Genomic DNA, 16,278 nt, shown 5'->3' on the forward strand with positions numbered 1-16,278 from the left:
CAGTGAAAAAATATTCCACAGTGAAGTGTCAAATCGGTCAAATCTCCCAAATTGGCAACAAGTTTGTTCAATGACAGATCGAAATTGGTTTCGATCGGTAAATGATAGACCAATGTTTTGATCGATACTAGTTTAAATTCAAATTTCTTAAGAAATATATAAAGAACCAAAAATATAACCTATTCTTCCTCAAGCCATATTCATCTTTGAAAACGATTGATTTAAAAAAAAATAATCCAAAAGTCTTTATCCGTGAATACAATGAATTTAAATTTGAATTATGAATTTTGAGTACTATCAAAAAGTTTTTATCGATCTAAGAGTAACTAGCTTCCGCGATTTGTTTCTTTTGAAAAACTTATTGAAAAAACGTTATGAACAACTTATGCAAAATAGCCAATTTTTTGTACTTGATTAAAAAATTTCTTAAAAAGGTTATCAAAATTACTTTTTAATAAAATGAAACAATCGAAAAGTTTTTGAAAATTCAAATGCATCGGTTTACTTTTGCTCATGATTTTGCTGCTTTTCAGTTTTTTTTTAAACATTATTTTTGAAAAATTTCAAGAGTTTTCCAATCATTTCCATCCTTTTCTGAAGCACACATTTGAAAAGAGCTGATTCTACTTTTTTATTTCAATGAACTCTGGCCATTCGCATGGTTCTTTTTTACATTTATTCGTTGAGAAACTCCTCCACCAGGTACAATTAAATGGTACCCAAGCGAGTTTTTAACATGAAAAAAAATTATCTAATGCGACTCATTTCAAACTCGTAGTATTTTTAAGCCTTTCATTGCCTTCTAATGTGCCTGCAATTTAAAAACTAATTTTTATGGAGCAAAAAATTTTTCCGTCATCGGTGAAATTTTTTTCAGAATGCACATTGCCATTCGGACGTGAAAACGAACGCGGAATTTATATTCACCACTCTTGTTCGTTTTCCGTTTTCACGTTCGCTCAGTGCGTTTACACTTCGAGCGGAATGTCAGTGAACGCGGAAAAAATATTCCTCAGTGAAAATCGGGGGAATTAAAATAAAACCAATTTTAAAGTGTTTTGAACAAGGAAATCAGTTTGTCACAAATGACTGAAATTTTTTTTGCGCTATAAAAATTTGTTTTTTTTTTAATTACATTTCAAGGCAATTAAATACTTAAAAATACAACGAACTTCTATGTTTGCAATGAACCGCATACACCGGTTTTTTTCAATTTTGAAACCCACTTGAACATCATTTAATTGTATCTGTAAGAAGCGTTTCTAAACGAATGCATGTGAACGAGGACTATACGAATGGCCGTATTACATTGAAATAAAAAGAACATAGAACCCACTCTGTTCAATTGGAAAGTTCATGAAATTTATCAAAAAAAAAAGTTTTCTAAAAGAAATGAAATGCAGCAAAATAAATGAACAAAAGTGAACCGATGCATTTGAATTTTATAAATCATTTTCGATTGTTTCATTTTATTAAAAATAATTTTCAAAACTTTTTTTTTGTCGATTTTTAATCAAGAGTAAAAAAATTGGCTATTCATAACGCAATTCATGTTTTATCAATAAATTTAGCAAAGGAAACAAATAGCTAACGATGAAGAAATTATCAATCGTAAAGCTCTTTACTCCTTGATCGAGTAATACTTTTTTAGAGTTCTTCTAATGTATACTTTTAATTTAAATTCATTGGATTCACAGCTGTGGTGGCTGTTATTTAGGTTATTTTTTTAAACTTCCATTTTCAAAGCTGAATATTATTTTTAAGAAGAATATTGTTCTATTGTTTTTGTTTCTTTGTATATTTTTTAAGAAATTTGAATTTAAATTTGAACACCGGTTCGACTAGTTTCGTCCAAAACATTTGGTTAAATGATCTGTGATTTACTGATCGAATCCGACTCCGATCGAAACCAATTTCTATCAATCATTGAACAAAACGGTTGCCAATTTTGGAGATTTGACCGATTTGACAATTCGCTGCGGAATATTTTTCACTGTTGTGAGTTCACGTTCACGTTCGCGTCCGCATTCACAAGAACTGTATACCGGGCTTTAAGCCCCCATAATCCTGGATATAATGGACTTTTGGGCCCCCTAATGCTCATATACCGTGCCATATTCATATATAAACCATAAAATTCATCAGGTACAAACGCGCTTTAATAGATCCCACTTAAAGTCATTGTTATTTGTGTGAAAAACATCTTAACATCCAAACATTATACATACAATTCTAATATACAGTAATATGGTTAGTTTTTTCAGGTCTCATTCTCATATATGTATCCGGTTTCGACTTTCTTAGTGTGTATATTTTCACGTGAACCTGAAATGTATGTCTAAGTACTGATTAGGAATTTCATTCATGTTTTCGAATTTTTCATTCAAATCCTCCAATTCTAAATGCTGTTCGTAATTTAAAAAAAAAAACTATGAATAAATTATATTTGTAGATATGAGTTCTTGATTCATATTAAAATTATATTTAATGATTTGCACTTATTGATTTTTTGTTTCTGGTACTAAATTTAGTATCTTAACTGTGGATTAAATCTCATCTTTTTTACTGAAATCTTTAGGTATAATTTTTTAAAATGCGTCCATCAAATAACACAACTGAATAGGATTGAGAGTCGCGATTTTTCGTATTCAAGTTATTACCTGTTGGTCGTCAACGTTTAAAATACTTTTTAGAAACATTACGCATTGATTTGTTCCAATATGATTTGTAAGAAACTTTACAAAACATTTTGAAACGAATGCGAAAGGATGTTTGTTATTGTTCAGTTCTAAAAATTCAGAAAAGATGACTATCACAAAAGTGACAAAAACGACAAGAAAGACAAAATTGTCATCATAAGGGTAATTTTTGCCAACTATAAATATGTATTTTTAATTTTTGTTATTTTTTGTCAAGTTTCAGGAAGTCGCTTTTGGGTAAAAAAAATTGTTTGAGTTACTTTAAACCAGAACTTGGCGTTCTATGCTTTTTGAGTCATTTGACATAAAACGATTTCGATTTTCACTGCTATAAATGAAGCAACCATATACAGAGTGTTCCATAAGTTCGAATACACTTTTTAACCAAATGGTGTGGTAAAGCCGTAGCATATACATTTAACTTTTTTTAGAATAATTTTGTGCTATTATCAGACAAACTATTCCTGGTGTCGAAGAATTAATTTTCATTAAGTGTTCGTTTTTTATCAGCCTTTTCACATCACAAGTACTGGTACAGGCAAAAAATCCAATTTATTGACCAAATTAATCTGCCTCCTTGGGTCATATTCTCACGATCATTGATGATGTCGACAATAAACAAGTACAGAATTCCTAAACTTGTCTCATATAAAATCTATTTTTTCGTATTATGTGTGAAATGTCAAAAAACTAGCTACGTGCTAGCTGATTTCCATCAAAAAGCTTATCAACGCGATGGAGCATAGAATAATTGCACATCATAAATAGATGAAAACCATTAATATGTGCTTGTGTAACTTTGTATTATTTATATTGATCATTTATGGATTTTTTTTGGCTAATTTGTGTAGCATGTAGTGTTTATTTTTATAGGTCATTTTACACAGAAGAATACAGGTTTTTGGAAATATTGGCTAAAAATGAAAAGTGCCTTGCCCTTCAAATATAGCTCTCTTGGATTGGTTATTTATATCATACATGTTGTCAAGAAAAACAAATGCAGGAAACCTATTTAGATTCTATAAAAATCGTCAGCCTTTTTATGGGGAACGAAATTTCAACAATAGAGAAGCGTACCGCGTACGATGGACTCGAGAACCCGCTGAAGCTCATATAACTGGTTTAAGGTAAAAAAATTTCAAAACAAAAGATGTTTTTTTTTTTTTTTGTTTCGATTATAGTCGTTTTACCATCTTTATGGCATTCGCGACTTTATCAACGTTGCAGTTGGCGGATCGTTATTGAAAAACTATCCGGTACAACTGTGTTCGATGTTTACTCTTGGGCTCGAACTCGCGGACATCGGCTCAGGAGACAACAGACTTGCCAACTGAGCTATATCACAAGCCCACAGAAACAAAAGATGTGATTGACCATTATTCAATTATTTTTCCATTTGAGTAAAAACAAAATCAGTCCAGTTGATTTTGAATTACCGTTATTTCGATTTATATTCGAACTTATTGAACACCTATGTATATGTACCTACGTTTTCCAAATTAAAATTTGATGAAGTAGTTCAACGAACTAGGCATCGCTCTTTTTTAAACAACCGGCAGCAGAAAAATTCTGCATTGTTGATTCAACCTTAAAATAATGACCATTTTAAATATTTATGCTGATTGAACGAAATGGAAGGTTTTTATAACAAGAATTTTTCTAGTTTCTACTTATCGTTGAGAGTTTAGTAAAGGGTCAACAAAATGTTCTGCCACAGCGTAAAAGAATTTCACTCGAGCTAAACATAAAAACAATCTCATTGAGAACCGTTCGTGCGTGACACAGCGTGTAGTAAATATAAAAAATCACACTTAATTAGACACGGTCGAAATTGACAGCCTGTGCTCGCGCAAAGATCTGCAACCAATAAATTTAATCATGTATTTTTGAGCTTCGTTTTGTTTGTCTTTTTAAACGCTACACAATTCTTTGCAAATATACCAGGATTTTTTTCTTAACGATTAAAATTACCTACTCGAAGAAAAACATATCTTATCAGTGCTGAATGTTTTTTTTCCAAGAATTCCTACTTCTGATGTTTGCTTTCTTTCGAAATGTTATGAGCATTTAAAAAAATATTTTTCTTATTGCAATCTCTGAAATCGATTGAGTGAACAGTATTAGTTTCAAAATTTAACCTTTTTATTTATATTAATTAAATACCAAATAGGTGGTTAGGACGATTTTCGCCGCAGCGCCTTTTTTATTTCCTCCTCTAACTAATTAGCAATGAAGTCGGTAGAGTGACGTTTTCATCGACCGCGTGGTTACCATGCGCTTTGTGCCCCATAGCTATTTATACTTGCTATCAGTGTTCGAAAACAGTGTTTCTTCAAATCGCCACTGTAGTAAAATTGCAAGGCATACCGATAAGCGAGGGACTTTGACAGAAACGCCCGGTGTTGCAGATGTGCATTTCCGCCGAACGCTCAACTGCTAATATTTAATACCTCTACCCTCTACTATGTATAATTGAAATCGGTGCCTGTTTCCGTTTGAAAGAGTAATATCCAATTCGCATTTCCATGCATTGGTAATGTTAAACGATCCTACAAAACAGCTACCTACTACAGTTTCCTAGAAACTAGCGAAACTTGTGGTGTGACATTAATGATTCTTGCAGCGTTTTCCACGCTCCCGATTTAGGGTTTTATGGCTGTTGCAGCGAGCGAGACTTTATTCAGGAATAGGTATGCATGCAACACCCCTACGAGCAAGTCGTACAGAAGCCACCTAATGGTATTGGTGTATGGAAGAAAAGGAAATTTTTAAGTTAACCGAAGATGCGCGAGGAGGTTAACGAAGTGCAACATCGAAGAAGTTTCTCTAGTTTTCTGTTTTTGAGGTGTGCGTGTCATTTTGTTCTGTTTTTCTCATTCGTTTTAGACGAATACTCGATATTGAACAGTATTGTTGAAAAACATTGAACACATTAAACATTTCTAGAGTTTGTTTTGATAAAGTCGTATGAACCAACATACACAAAAAAATATTTTTTTTGCATACGATTGAAAAACATGTATTCTACGTTAGGTAAAAAATGAACGTACAATAAATTTCTCATTTTCGAGTGCAAATTAGTTTTAACGCCGTTTTCCGCAGCACTGGGTTGCCTGCCGTGATGCAAAAGGACACAAAACAACAGTTCGTCGGGTTGGTGTTTGCGACGTTTTGCATTTTGGCAGGAAATGCATTGCCTAATGCTGAAAAGTTAATTCATATAAACGGGAATCGTCCAAAAGCGTTGTTTCGACTATCGTAGTGAAATTTATTTCTACAACTTGTTGAAGGGTAAGTGCCATAAACGTTTAAGTTCAAACTTTATTTTCAGCCCGATAATTTTTCTCCGGACAGCGGCACTTCGGATTCTGTAGTGCACATATTACCCGCAGTCAACGCTCCAGGGATTCAAACAGTCATCTTTCTTTATTTCTTGAGATGCTTGACAAATTATCGCTAGAAGAATTTTCGTCAAATTACATGCCAATAATTGAGATATTTAAGACAAAATAACTCATGTTTTGAGATAAAACTAACCAATTTGCGAAACGACGTTTGCGCCAAAAACGTAATGCAGAAGATCAAAAGAACTAGTTTTTTTTTGTCGTCTACTGTCTGAAGAGTCTTTTCTGCAGCTTGATCGATCCTAGAGTTTGCTGTTTGATGTCTCTAATACAACAATAGCTTTGAGCATATCGCAGCTAACCAGCGGCGTTTCATGCTACGCTCTCCGACAACTGAACTGGCATTACTTTTTACAACCCAACTACAAACGCCGCTGTCGCCTAATAAATATTGGTAGAATTCTGGATCTTATCTTTGTTAACAGACCTGACCAAGCTGAGATAGTTCACCCACCGAATTTTAAAAACTGACCAACATCAACATCCTTCGGTTAGACTTCTTAAAGATATTTACTTGTTGAGAGCGTATGGACACCAGCAGCGCCCTCGGACATAACTTGAACTTTTGGAATTGTAACATCCAACGAGTTCAGAGAAGCAATAGGATAGATTGACTAGAAAACAGCTTCTATAAACTTAAATGACGATGAAGCAGTATCTGCATTCTACGAACGGCCCTTTACTTATTTTTTTCATGCGGCACCTTTATGAGAAATCACACGGCCCTTTTGAGGCCAAAATTGCTCTCTGACAATAGTCAAACCCTGGTGAACCAGGACTGGGCTTGCCAATGAGCCGTATTACGAGCGAGGGTATTTTATATCGTTTGTATAATGTGTAAATGTGTAACATTGTGTCAAGTGAAGTGAGCTACTAACAGTCTTTGTAGGGTTGTGGTTTGTTGTCACAGTGAGTAGTGTTTTGTGTAAAATAGCCCATACCGTTTCCCGGTCAAACAACCATTACTACTGGGGCCAACACTTTAATACCCGGGTCCACTTTCGGTGTAAGTGAGCGGGTGGTGCTCCCAAGCAGAGCATAAAAAATTCACCGTCATCAGTCATAAAACTGTGACTGTGAAAAAGTTAAAGTAGTCGTATTCATAACAGACGCCTTCAAATGAGTAACCAAGCAAACATTCTCGCCTCAACCTTCAGTCAAATGAAGCGTCGGAATAATCATAGTCGCCTTCAGTCCGTCGTCATTTTTTTGACTGTGACGAAATAATGTTTAGATAAAAAAAAACTTCTTAAGACGACGCAGAAAAAGACAAGTTCGTCATTGGTCGTGGCTGAAACAAAATCCGAAAACAACGAACATCGTTTGCGTTTTTGGAGATCAGTCCAGGGTAGTTCGAGACCGGGACATAATCGTAACATCAACTATCTCGACCGAAGAGAATTCGCTAGGGACTAGAAGGACAATATCGACTTCGTGGCAAAAAATTTGCCTTTCAAAATTATCTATTTAAAAATTCCTGTACAATATTTTAATTCCGCAATTGGCAGTATTATTTAAATTCAAATTTTATTTGTTTTCGACACTGGCAAATTGCCAAACAAGCAATCCAAAACAAAAAAATTCGAATTATTCATAAAATGCTTTGAAGCGACGCCGTCCTTGCGTTGACGAACGTCGTTTGAAAAATAACATCCGTCACGCGAACAGAAATCCATGACGATTCGAGACCGCACGTCGGAAAGCGTCAAAAACCAAACAGCTTCAGATAACAATTGTTATAAATTTGTTGTGTTTGGCCTATTTCCATATAGTTTTGTAGGGGAGAGTGGGGTAACGTGGGCTACTCTAAATATCTCAGCTGCGTGTTGAGATAAAAATCTCAATCCAACTGTCATCGTCGTCGCTTTGCGTAAGCATGTTTTTATATGTTGTTGACTTATATGTACGCATCATATGTTTCTTTTATTTAACAAGCATAGATTACTTTATGACATTTCTCGCCGCCTAACAGTGGTCCAAAACCCAGAAAAGCTGGCAGAAAGTCGATTTTCGAAGCGCTCATAATTATCTATCTAAATATTTCATCGTGTTTCGGCATTTTCAAGCTAAATGAAACCATGAAAATGATAGTCTTAAGTTTACCCGTTTCGGAGTTCTTAAAGAAATGCTAAGAAAAGATTGAATATTTTTTGAAAAATTCGCAAAGACTTGCTTACATTGAAAAACGAATAGATATTCAATTCGCAAATATATATTGCTTTGCAATTATTTTTATATTTTTGTTAGGCATATTTTACACTTTATCTAATAAAAATTTGTGGTTTGGAATAAAGTTGAAATTTGTTATATGGAATTCAGTTGCAAAAAACGGTAAATATTTTGAATTTTATAACTTCAACTAGAAATTAAAAAAAAACTCCACTAGCTCCACTCTAATTTCACGTTGGATAGATTCCCCCCTTTCTGGGATACAAAATATGGCAAGTTGGGCTGCCTTTTTTGCCATTTTTTGAGAACGACGTCGAAGAGTTGAGCCACTTTTTTCATCAAATTTGTCTTCTAAGCCAATATCCTCCCGGATCACGAACAAAATTGATATTTAATTGGATCTCTAGGTTGATTTTTCTCAAAAATCCATTCATAAAACATCCTTTTCATATTTTGAAGCACTATCAGTATGAATTTCTGTGTTATTTTTGCTTTTAGGAAAACTCCCAAAACATAATTAAATTACGGTTTCTCAAATATTCTTCTGGTTATTGTTAAAATCATAGAACTTTTTTTGCTGTTCAATATTCATGAGAACCAATTGAAACTTTAAAAATTGTTAGAAACGTTTATGGTATTATTTTAAAAATATGAAATATGAAATAAATTTTAAAATAAATATTAAGTTAAATTAAAAAATTTAGCAAATATGAAGCTAAAAGTTTGCATTTCTCGTTTAAAACGTAAATTAAGTGTTTTGTGTTAAAACAACCATTGATATAATAAATGACCATTTAAGAAAAAAAGCCTACAAACCTTTATTTCAAAATTTTGATCCGTAGTGGCGAAATTGTTGAACAATTCTCATCTATCATAAAATTTCTATATTGACTCGTCAATTAATGAAAAATTAAAAAAGTGATCGGTACTAGATCGTTGTCAGGTCAATCTGTATTGATTTAATTCCATATATATTGTAATTTTGGGATAATTTTAGATTCTATTAACCTTTCTAGGATGTGATAGATTTAACAGCAATCTGTTGGAAAATTTTAATACAAGAATTTACTTACTGAGATATTGAAATAAATTAAATTTTTCGAATTCTTACAATAAAAAAAGAAATTTAAAAGAAAATATGAAAATAATATGTTATTTTTTGTAAAATTATGATTATTTAACAATTTTGAAAGGTTTCAGAGCAAAAATTGTTGAAAACAGACTTTTTGCCAGCTTTTTTGAGAATTGGACCACTGTGCGCCTCAGTGGTGCAAGGACTAATGCAAGAATGCCGCTAGAAGACCGAGCTGGTCAGTTATTGACCAATCGAACAGATCAGCTCAAACGATGGCCTGAGCACTTCGAACAACTCTTCCGAGTCACGAATAGCGATGGCCAACAGAATCCGCAGATCGAAGCGCCAACAGTAAGTCGCATAAATGGCGTCAACTTGGAAGCTCCTTCGCTGGCTTAAACAGAAGCGACAATCAAAAACATGTAATCCAACAAAGCACCTGGGATCGATTGCATCCCTGCTAAAATGCTGAAAGCCGACCCTGCCCTGTCAGCACAAATGTTGCACCGTCTTTTCGCTGACATCTGGGATACTGCAACATTCCCGGCCGACTGGATGCAGGGTATCCTCGTATCCAGGAGAAAATTGACGCTACACTCCGACGGCAACAAGCTGGATTCCGATCAGGACGATCATGTGTGGAACACATCACAACGCTACGAATCATACTGGAACAAATCAACGAATTCCAGGACTCTCTTTTGCTGGTTTTCGTTGATTTCGAAAAAGCATTCGACCGACTTAACCATGAAAACATCTGGGCGGCTCTAAGGCGACGAGAGGTCCCAGAGAAACTAGTCCATCTCATCGAAGCACAATACGAGGCATTTTCGTGCAAGGTCTTGCACGATGGTGTCTTGTCCGAACCAATCCCGGTAACTGCTAGAGTTAGACAAGGATGTATCTTATCACCGCTACTTTTTCTCATCGTAATGGATGAGATTCTGACTGGAAGGCAGCAGGTCTCAAAGTCAATGTCGGAAAGACCAAGTCGATGGAGATCAACACAGGAAATCCCTCCAGTTTCATGGTAGCTGGGCTCGTTGACAAGTTGAGAAAGTGGAGTGCTTCCAGTATCTTGGTAGCCAGATAACGCCTGATGGTGGTACCAGGAAAGACATCGAAACCCGGATCAGAAAGGCCCGATTTGCGTTTGCGAGTCTCCGAAACAACTGGCGGTCACGCCAGATCTCTCTACGAACGAAAACCCGAATCTTCAACTCAAACGTCAAATCCGTATTGCTGTACGGGTGTGAAACTTGGTGCACATATGCGGTAACGACGCGAAAACTGCAAGTATTTGTAAACCGCTGCCTGCGGAACATCATCCGCGCTTGGTGGCCTGGCAACTGGATCTCAAATGAGGAACTACATCAAAGGGCGCTAGAAATCGAGATTCGGGAACGTAAGTGGAGATGGATTGGGCACACGCTGCGGAAAGATGAAAACGAGATTTGCAGAGAGGCGCTAGATTGGAATCCAGAAGGTCATCGAAGAAGAGGTAGACCCAGAAACTCGTGGCGGCGAAGCCTAGCCGCTGAAATCCGAACTGTCGACGAGAATCTTGACTAGGACCAGGTGAAGACGCTGGCTCCGGATCGTCAACAGTGGAGGTCTTTTACCACGGCCCTATGCACCGGTGGATCGGCGCGGGATCATTAAGTAAGTAATAGAGAATTCGTTTTGACGTGGTGGTGCACCGGGGCACTACCGGTAGTGCACTTTTTGCTGTTTTCATGCTCGTTTTCAGGATGAGTAGTCCACTGGTAGTGCACCATAAAGTGGACAGTGGAACACTCTGAAAATATTCGGTGTTGCTTGCGCTCTCACCAATACTATCGTGAATTTTGACAGCACGTGCTTCCAGATGTAAACAAATATCAGCTGATTGGTTTATTTCTATACCGCAAAAATTGGGTTCGAGCTGTTTGTTTCTCTTCATTATCCCGAAGAACGGAAACTTGTTCAGGATTCGATACCAGTGCCGTTTCCAACAGAGGCGGAGAATTTCACCTGGATGGCACGTTCCAAAGCAAACAACGCTCCCAAGAAGAAATGTGCCCAGAAGGCTTGCTGCAATCGGTTCCAGGCGATGCCGAAAAAGAGCAGCAAATCCGAGTGCAAAAAGGCCAACCCAAAGATCTGATAATGGAATCGCCCAAACCGAAAAGTTTTCTTGATCGGGAGGGTCCTATAAGTTGGTCTCCACAGCAAGAAGCGTTCAGCTGCATCGAAGCTACTCTGCTACAAGCTAGCTTCGAGCTGTGCCTTAGGGTGACGATGGTTGCGCCAAGTCCCGGATTCCCACCCGTTGCCCTTCAAAAACGGTAGTTCGAGACTACACCCGCATTGGGAGCTTGAAATTCGTTCGTTTCGGTCTGTTAGCAAAATTTTCTCCCTCGACTTCCGCGATCCGAGTTCGCCAATTTGACTTCCACGAATTTTTCTTTTGTAATCTGAAAACGGAAATAGGTACTCGAACGAAGGTGAGATTTGCGAGGAATAACCGTTCAAAATACCGGAACCTTCAAGCTGGGGTAACTGCAGTCTAGCAGCAGCAAACATAGACCGCCCAGAATCAGCCGGTATTTCAGTTATCATCAGAGCCAAAGCGAATCTACCAAGCAAAATAAATCTGAAATCTTCACAATTCAACATAATATATAAGTTCATGCTAAAATTTTCATATTATTTAAAAGATAATGATCAACTAAAGTAAATTTCATTTCAATTTTCGAAGTCAAACGAAAACAAATACCAGCTGTAATGGATTTTTGACAGCTTGATGTTTTCTGTTGACACTGCCGATTTCACGCACACCAACAAAGATTAGTGCAAAACTCGATTCATGCTCGTTTTCAGCTTGGAAGGTGCAACACTTTCGGGTGGTGAAAACAAATACGGTATAAGTAATATAAAAATGTACTTACATAATTAAACAAGCATCCACAAATTGCATCCGTGGGAGACCTAAAGTACATAACATGTGCGGGAAATTGGCCAGGAAGACGACAATCTGAAGTAGCTCATGCATCCACAGCTACAGGAAGCCACCACCGAGCCCAGATGGAGAAATGTTTCCGATAGTGAACCCTAAACGCTCCCCTTCCCAACCCCCAAATTAGAATACAACTAACAGTTGAGTCGCCGCGACTATTAAAGTCTGCTTCATTTAATATTGGAACAAATTCTTTTGCTCATTGTGGCGCTCCTAGTGGACGGATTTGGAAACTTTTTTCACCCACGTGTCGGGAAATTCATTACCTTTCACCATGTATTTATGTCATAACACCAAACGATAGCATTTTGTAAACAACCGCCATGGAAGCCGAACGGAGAGATCAAATTGTGCACAGTTTTCTTGAAAATCCATTGTTGTCGGCATCGAAGCTAGCTAAACAGCTTAAAATGCCCAGAAATACCGTATGGCGTGTTATCAAGCAGTACAAGGAAACATTGACGACGGCTCGGAAGCCGCATTCGAAGCGTCGGAATGGAACTGTCGACCGGAAACTGCGTGGGAAAGTCATCAAGGCCGTCAAGAGGAATCCCAATCTTTCAGACCGCGATTTGGCCAATAAGTTCCAGGCCGCTCACAGTACGGTGCGACGAATTCGTCTCCGGGAAGGAATAAGGTCATTCCGAGCCAGCAAACAGCCAAATCGGACGCTGAAGCAGAACAATGTGGCCAGAATCCGTGATCGAAAGCTGTACGACCAAGTGCTGACCAAGTTCGACGGATGTAAAGTCTGCTTCATTTAATATTGGAACACAAACAATTGTGTGTAGTTCAGTCATTTATTAACGAATTCATAATTTGTTTTTCATACAAATGTAGCATTTTCTTGACTCTTCCATAAAAAAAAATTAAAAAAATTATTCATTGCTGTTTCGAAGAAATTCTCGTACTCGTACTCGTAAGAAAACTGTGCACAATTTGATCTCTCCGTTCGGCTTCCATGGCGGTTGTTTACAAAATGCTATCGTTTGGTGTTATGACATAAATACGCGGTGAAAGGTAATGAATTTCCCGACACGTGGGTGAAAAAAGTTTCCAAATCCGTCCACTAGGAGCGCCACAATGAGCAAAAGAATTTGTTCCAATATTAAATGAAGCAGACTTTACGGCTCCCCCTTCTACTAACATAGATTAATAAAGTGATACACTCGGCAAAACGAAACTTTATAAAAAGTAAAATGCCTTAATAAACAAACCCATGATTAAAAAAAAAATGTGCGGGAAATAAAAAAAAATGCCTAATGATACCTTAAAAATGTAGAAAACCTTTCCAATTATTTTTTTCTTTTTATCTTTTATGATAAAGAAGTTATGAAGCAAAGAAAAAATTCTAAAATTCTTAAAATGTTTTTCCTAAGGAAAAACCCATTCACATAAAATCTTTTAAAAAATCATCAAATAAAATTTGAAATATGAACAATTGTTTGGTGTCATCAAAATCGATAGTTATTGGCAATAACTTATTGCACTTATACCACTTTACACCCCCTTTACAGAGGTCTCATATCACGCTCAATACTGTATATCCGGCTTTCGTCCCCGCTAGAGCAAATTCCGGGAGAAGTCAGACAGCACAAATGACACAACAAAGTGGGTGAACGAAACTCGATTCTCGACTAGTTAGTTGCATTCTTGCATGATTTAGAGGACAACTGCAACTACAGCTGGTTATAAAAAAGGAACTCACTTAGATTAATGCCGACCTTAATCGATTCCTCCAGTAATGCGGGACAGGTTGGCTAAATTAACATAAGATGTTTTCAGCGGTTATGAAGATACAACAGAGCTTGGGTAGGTTTAATAACAGTAAGTGCGCTAAGTCAACAGATAGTAACAGAGACGAGGCTAGCTCGGGATGTTTATTATCGTCCATTGTACATTTATTGTTTAATTATAGAACAGGCACACTTCAGTTCTTCCGACGGTTGAATTCACACAGTGTGTCGTCTTGTATAACTATATTGTGCAACACTAGTAGAAAGAACACAGAGGCCGGGTGGTTCCTCGGAGGAAAGCCGTATATCTAGCCGCATATATGTATACTCACTTGCAAGATCACCGTCTGGAGAAATCTTATTCACAACTACTTGGGCTGAAAACGCACCTGGAGTAGAATGAATCAAAGGGGCACAATCTTCTTCGGATAAATTCAATCCTATATCGGTAGCGCACACAGAATCGAAACATCAATAGTGACAATGAGAACACGTGATAGCACGAGGAAAATTGCTACACACTGACGTCTGCTTTTCTCATATATACGTGGGAAGTGAATTGGACGGGAAAATCCCTCCGACAGAAAAGAAAACTTACGCTTTTCCTATCCGGTTGACACGAACCAATTGTTGCGGCTTCAGTTTCAGTCACTTAATCGTTCACTTGGTACGAGATGACTCGCTATCCATTGGTGGCTGTTCCTTACCCCTGGAATGGAACGGAAGCACCAGAATACTATTTATCACCCTTTCATGAAAAATAAGCACTGCAAACGCACAACACCGCGCGACGGCCCGACCCTAGGAAGTGAACTGGTTTGGTTAGAACGACGTTGTTGTTTGATCGAACACCGACGAGGATTCCGGCCGTGTTTATGTGAATTGGTTTCGGAGCCCTTTCCCATAGAGAAACGTCACCATAGCTGTGGGATGTTTTCATGCCGGCGGGGGCTCGCTTCGAAATGTCCCGACTCAATGACATAAAAATTCTTTATTTTACAATTGAAAACTATAATAAGAACACAGCTGCTAACACTTAAGTATAGGAAATAATTGTGATTGTAACCAACAATGACAGTTCTCGTATTTAGAACCGTAGCAGAGAAAACCGTTCCTCATTTTGCCCTGCAGTACTTTTCAAGCACCATCACATTTATGTTGCACGTATACGACGGACGGCATGAATGAAATTCAAAAAGAGAGAGAGAGCGTGGTGCAACATGCAACATAATTCCGAGAAACTTCGAGCAGCCTTGCCAGATCTACGGATTACTCCGTAGTTCTAAGGATATCTCCGTAGTTCTACGGATTTTAAGCATTTCTATACGAAGCTACGGATCGATGCTCAAAATCTACTGGTTTTCAGCATTTTCTACGGATTTTCACGGATTATCGAAAAATTCAAGGGATTTTGCGGATAAATAAAAATTTTACCTGACGACCAGGTGGCGAACCTGAAAAATTTGGCAAAAAATGCCCTGTAGGAAAAATTGTCCTGTTTTGCCCGATTTTATCGTAGAAATTGCGTGTTTTATTTTTAAAGTTGGGTGGCATTTCCTAACTGGGATATATATAGCATTCCTTCAAATCGATCGATGCGCACTCTGGAATCGACATTGCGTACTGTTGGAAAAATTATCCAGAAAACGAAATCGAGTGTCCAGTCAGTATGGTCAGTGGTATTAGTGACACTTCCTGAATTGGGGGATGTTTCCTACCAGGTACCTTGCCGAAAAAAAGTTGATGAATGATTGGTCGAATAACCCATGATTACAAGCGAGATTTACAGTCTAATCTGGCACTTTGGGATCAAACCCGATACATGAATATTGATTTCATCACTCAATTTCAAAAGTCTGTAAAATCTGGGTACTCTGGGCAAAAATCTGGGCAAAATCTGGGTCTGACCAATATCTGGACGAAGGGTCAAAAGGCTTGGTTTTACAGACAAATCTGGGTACCTGGCAACCCAGGTTTCAATCGACAGTTAAAAAAATCGTTCTGCAAAAGCCCCTCGGAAGATTTCATTACATGACGTTTCGCTCGCGCGCAAGCAGGGATGCCAGGTGTTGAGGAGTAAAAATCTGGGCAATTTCGAAAAAAAGTCTGTGTGTGTCTGGGCATAGGGAAGATTACAAATTTGTACTAAACAAGAAATTTGACGATGCTTGTGAGCGGGGGGGGGGGGGGGAGGGGG

General features: G+C 37.4%; 1 protein-coding gene across 2 annotated transcripts in view; it reads right to left on the reverse strand.

The window, feature by feature from the left end:
• LOC129743401 (equilibrative nucleoside transporter 1) overlaps window positions 1–14,952 on the reverse strand; it is a 111,131-nt gene extending 96,179 nt beyond the window's left edge. The window contains exon 1 of one of the 2 annotated variants that reach the window (XR_008736605.1): window positions 14,680–14,952. The gene's annotated coding sequence lies outside the window, so the exon portion shown is untranslated. Of the gene's footprint in view, window positions 1–14,413; window positions 14,627–14,679 lie in introns of those variants that run through there. The other variant, XM_055735494.1, reaches the window with a different exon arrangement.
• Between the last annotated feature and the right edge of the window lie 1,326 nt (window positions 14,953–16,278).

The sequence above is a fragment of the Uranotaenia lowii genome, chromosome 1, assembly GCF_029784155.1.
Source record: "Uranotaenia lowii strain MFRU-FL chromosome 1, ASM2978415v1, whole genome shotgun sequence".
Lineage (NCBI taxonomy): Eukaryota > Metazoa > Arthropoda > Insecta > Diptera > Culicidae > Uranotaenia > Uranotaenia lowii.